Source organism: Cyprinodon variegatus, unplaced genomic scaffold (genome assembly GCF_000732505.1).
Source record: "Cyprinodon variegatus isolate N-32 unplaced genomic scaffold, C_variegatus-1.0 Scaffold480, whole genome shotgun sequence".
Taxonomy (NCBI): domain Eukaryota; kingdom Metazoa; phylum Chordata; class Actinopteri; order Cyprinodontiformes; family Cyprinodontidae; genus Cyprinodon; species Cyprinodon variegatus.
In genome coordinates, this window is record NW_015150933.1 from 619,526 (window position 1) to 624,205 (window position 4,680).

Consider the following 4,680-nt stretch of genomic DNA (forward strand, 5'->3'; position numbering starts at 1 on the left):
TAGGTGAGGAGCAACGGTGAGGTAGTGGTATGACTATTATATTCACATATATTGCACAGTCAACATATTGCAAAGAATATTGCAGAATATTGCACTATAAATAAGTTATTTGCGACAAGAACAAAAAAATGAATAAATAAGGTATTTGCCAAAAAACAGTAAGAAGAAGAACTAAAAAAGAAAATAAGTTATTTAACGAAAACCAGCTTCTGCAGCCAACAAAACGGTGTCAGTAAACCTGGGAGTCACTTGGGCAAGCTACTGGCAGGACAGCCGGACTGTCATCATGGTGGCTGCGTAGTGGCCTCTGCCAATATGCTGCCACCGGAGTGGCTGATGGTGGCCACTGCCGGAGAGCCTGCCACCAGCGTGGCTGCGTAGTGGCCGGTGGTGGCCGCTGCCGGCAGATGCTGCCCCCGGAGTGGCTGTTTAGTGGCTGATGGTGGTCGCTGCCGGCCGAGGCCACTTATTGGCAGATAAACTACTCCGTTCCATCAAGTAAATGTGACATTATAAATAGGGCCGGGTAAAAAAATCGATTTAATCGATTTTGAATCGATTCCTTTACATTTTTGCAAAATTGATGTCTAGGGAATAAGATCGATAGGTACATGACCTTCACATTCAAATGAGCAGGAAAGCACCCAAGATTACTTCAAGCCAGACAGCTGCAAATATAGCCTATAGGTTGACTGAAGACATTAACAAATGACCAACAAATGACCAGCAAAAACCCTGTAGTTGTTACAGACATCGCTGCAAATATGGTTTGTGCCGTGGAGATAATGCAGCTCATGCATGTCTGAGTGAGTGAGGCTTCGTTTTTTTCACTTTTCACAACCAAGTTTGCACTTATGAGACAGTTTTGTTCACATCTCAAGTTTAAACTATCTGATTTACAAGTTTGCACTTTGTGTTTAATATGACAGAAAATATAAAATACGACAGAAAAATATAACAGAAAAAAATAAAACACAGTTGAACCACTTTCATGATTGTAAAAACAGATCGAATCGAAATTAATCGATTTACAATTTTATTATTCAAAATCGAATCGATTCAGGACTTTGGTGAAAATACCCAGCCCTAATTATAAAAGTTTTAATGCAGTTTATTAAGCAATAACATCACAACACAAAAAAATAATAAAAAAAAAACACATTTTAATACAGGTTATTAAGCAATAACATTACAATATATATATATATAAAAAAACAATCTAGTTAGAAGTACTATAAAAAAAAGGCATTTGCCGAAAAACAGCAAGAAAAATACCAAAAAAATTATGAAATACCAAAAAAAGTAATTCAAAAAACTACATGACGACGAGCCACCGGAACTGCCACCGGAACTGCTGCAACAAGCCACAACGAGCATACGAGCCACCGGAACTGCCGCCGGAATTGTCTCCTGTGTGAACTGCAGTCAAACAACGCAAGTGTTCCATATGCGCAGTAGGGGACAAATGCCGTCACAGGCCAGTGTGCTCCGTGTTTACGGAAGTAAACATGGATGGTAGTGCTGGAGCGCATCTAGTGATCTTTCCCAACCATAAAAACACAATCTTTTCAAGATGGTTAAACATAAATACTACTCTCAGCCTCATCGTCCACCATGGTTGTTTTTTTTCTTGCCGCTTCTTCATAGACCCAGAATAGTGACCTTTGGCAGGTATTAATGGCGTTCAGGTCGGATGAATGTGACCTGGACGTTCAGACACGGGTCGCATTTGAAAAGATCAGATTCGTATCGGATTTAGGACCAGATGGCCAAGTGGCCTGGGTCGGATAGGAAAAAATCGGATCTGTGTTGTTCAGACAACCATGAAAAGATCAGATACAGGTCGCATATGGACCAAAAAATCAGATTTGGGTCACTTCAGGCTGCAGTGTGAATGTAGCTTTAGTTAGATCACTTAGATCTAGGTAGATGCTCTCTGCTTTCTTCTCCTAGGGCCTGTCAATAAATTAATAATGTTCTTGTAAAGGAAATTTAAAAAAAATTTTTTTTTTTCATTATAACAATAAATACCTTCCCCAGAGCCAGTCTAAGCGCCCGCGGATCAGGTCGCCGAGGTCTCCGCCTCTGGCTGCCGCCCAATCCCCTTTGCACCGGTCCCTCATGGTTCCCCCTGCAGGTGGTGGGCCCACTGGGGGGTGGCCNATGCTTTTACCAGGGTGTCCTAACAATGATGCAAAGTGGTCAAATGTGAGATGAAATCTAAGGTTTGTCTTTTAGCTACCCTAATAAACAGACTCTTCCTCTTCCTGTGGATCAATTTAAAAAAATCTGTAACTGTTCTGACCATCTTAAAGGAATAAATATTAGATCTGGGTGATTAAAGTTATTTAATCGTAAAACAATATTATGAGAATTCATCTTACATTGTCTTGTTGGTTATTTTCCAATGTTATGCTTCTGGTGGTCTTTGTATAGCTTCAACTTTAAATAAAATAGTAGTTCTATTTAAATAACGATGTGTGTTCAATTCAAACCAAATGTTTTTAAGGTTTTGGAGCACAGGTCAGGGAGGTTGGATCAGTAATGTTTATATTTGCTGTATTTGTTGGAGTTGAAATATTTTTGACACAACAACAACTCAACAGGATGATTACAATTTAATATGTTTCAAACGATAACCACATGTTTGTTTCAGTATAACTCAAGTGTAGTTGGAAAAGGAACCAATCAAATACCCGACCTTGACTTTTTGAAGACAATTTAAAACAATGGCCAGTTCTCAAATTCAAGAAATATACCAGTATATTATATGATAATTATTCTATTTATCCAGGCAACCACAAAACAGGCTTAAAGCAGAGGTGTTTCATTTTTCTGAAGATGAAAACAAGCTGACAGATTTGAAAAAATCTGAGGACGAGCTGACATAGTCAGCCTTTCCAGGTTTTATGACTGCTATTGAATCTATGAAATGTAACTTTTTATTTCTTAAGTAATTTCAGATACTTATGAAAAGCACACTATAAATAATATTTATCATTCTTTATTTTTCTAATAATTATAATCATTATTACCTCCAACTCTATTGTTGAACTCTACATCTTTATCTCCCAAAACTGCCATAACAGAAATGGTTTGTATGCACACATCCATCCATCCATTTTCCATCACCCTTATCCCAAGCAGGGTCGTGAGGGGTGCTGGTGCCTATCTCCAGCTGTCTGTGGGTACACCCTGAACAAGTTACCAGTCCATCGCAAGGCAACACAGAGACAAACAGGACAAACAACCATTCACACATACACTCACACCTAAGGACAATTTAGACAAGCCGATTCACCTAACAGTCATGTTTTTGGACTGTGGGAGGAAGCCGAAGTACACGGAAAGAACCCACACATGCTCAGGGAGAACATGCAAACTCCAAACAGAAAGACCCAGAAATCGAGCCTTCTTGCTGCAAGGCAGCAGTGCTACCCACTGCATCACTGTTTGCACACAATTAGTGGTAATTAAATTATTAAGTAACTTCAATAACTTGGTTGTTGTTGCTTTCACTGACTTCACAGCTACACATAGGGTGTTGGCATCTTGAAAGAACAACCTAAAGGTTTTGAGGAAGTTTGGTATGACAAGGGAGGACAAACCTGTTATATGACATTCACTTCAAACTTATCTAAAAAAGTAAATTAACATACCTAATTGATAAATAACGAACAACTAAGGAACAAACATCAAGTTGAAATACTTTTGTCATTTGTATTTCATGACGATCATACATTTAGATCTCATTGTAAGCTCTTTGAATGTAGCTAAAATTAACGTACAGAAACTTTTTGTAATGTAATCATGTGCATTAAGTTAAACTGTTGCATTGGAAAGCTGTTTCCATGCATATACCTTTATTTTCAACATTTCAAACCACCATCTATAAGTAGGCAGAAACAAGAGACATATAAAGCATAGCCTGAAAAAAAGGCCTGGAATGTCCAGGGCATGAAAATTAGCTATGCTCTTGATTGGGTGATTCATCTCCAAATGAAAATCTGAGTGTTCTGTTAATGGTTGGTGTAGTGTGAAAAAAGTATTGAACTATAACAGGGGTCGACAACGCAAACTGTTCAAGTCTTAGGGAGGTGGCTGTTCTTACTGTTCCAGTTCCGAAATCTCCCGAGTGGTGCCTGACTTTACACAAGTGAATAAAGTGAATGTGATTGGTTGTTTCTCAAGGGGGCATGATTGTTGTGGCAAAAGGTTCACAAGCAAGTTTGGTTGTGGCCGGTGTCTTGGAAGCATCATGCTAACCAGTTAGCAACTTAGTGCTAGTAGGTTCCCAATGGGATATTACTAAGTAGATAGTTTTAAAAAAAAAAATATGTGATGTTATTGTGATGTATCCTGCAATAAAACTTTTATAAAGTCACAATTACTTGATGGAACTAAGTAGTTCATCTGCAAATAAGTGGCCCCCATAGTGGACTGCCATAGCGGCGGCCGCTTCCAGCAGATACTGCCACTACAGTATCTGCTGGCAGCAGCCACTGCCACTATGCTGCCAGTGCGGTGCCACCGAAGTGCCAGCGTCGTGGCCGCTGCCAGCAGAGACTGACACCATAGTGGCCGTTGCCACCATAGTGACCATAGCCACTTATTTATAGTACCTCTGAGTAGATTCGGAGAAATTCACTGGTCACATATTGGCATAGTAATTAAAGAAGG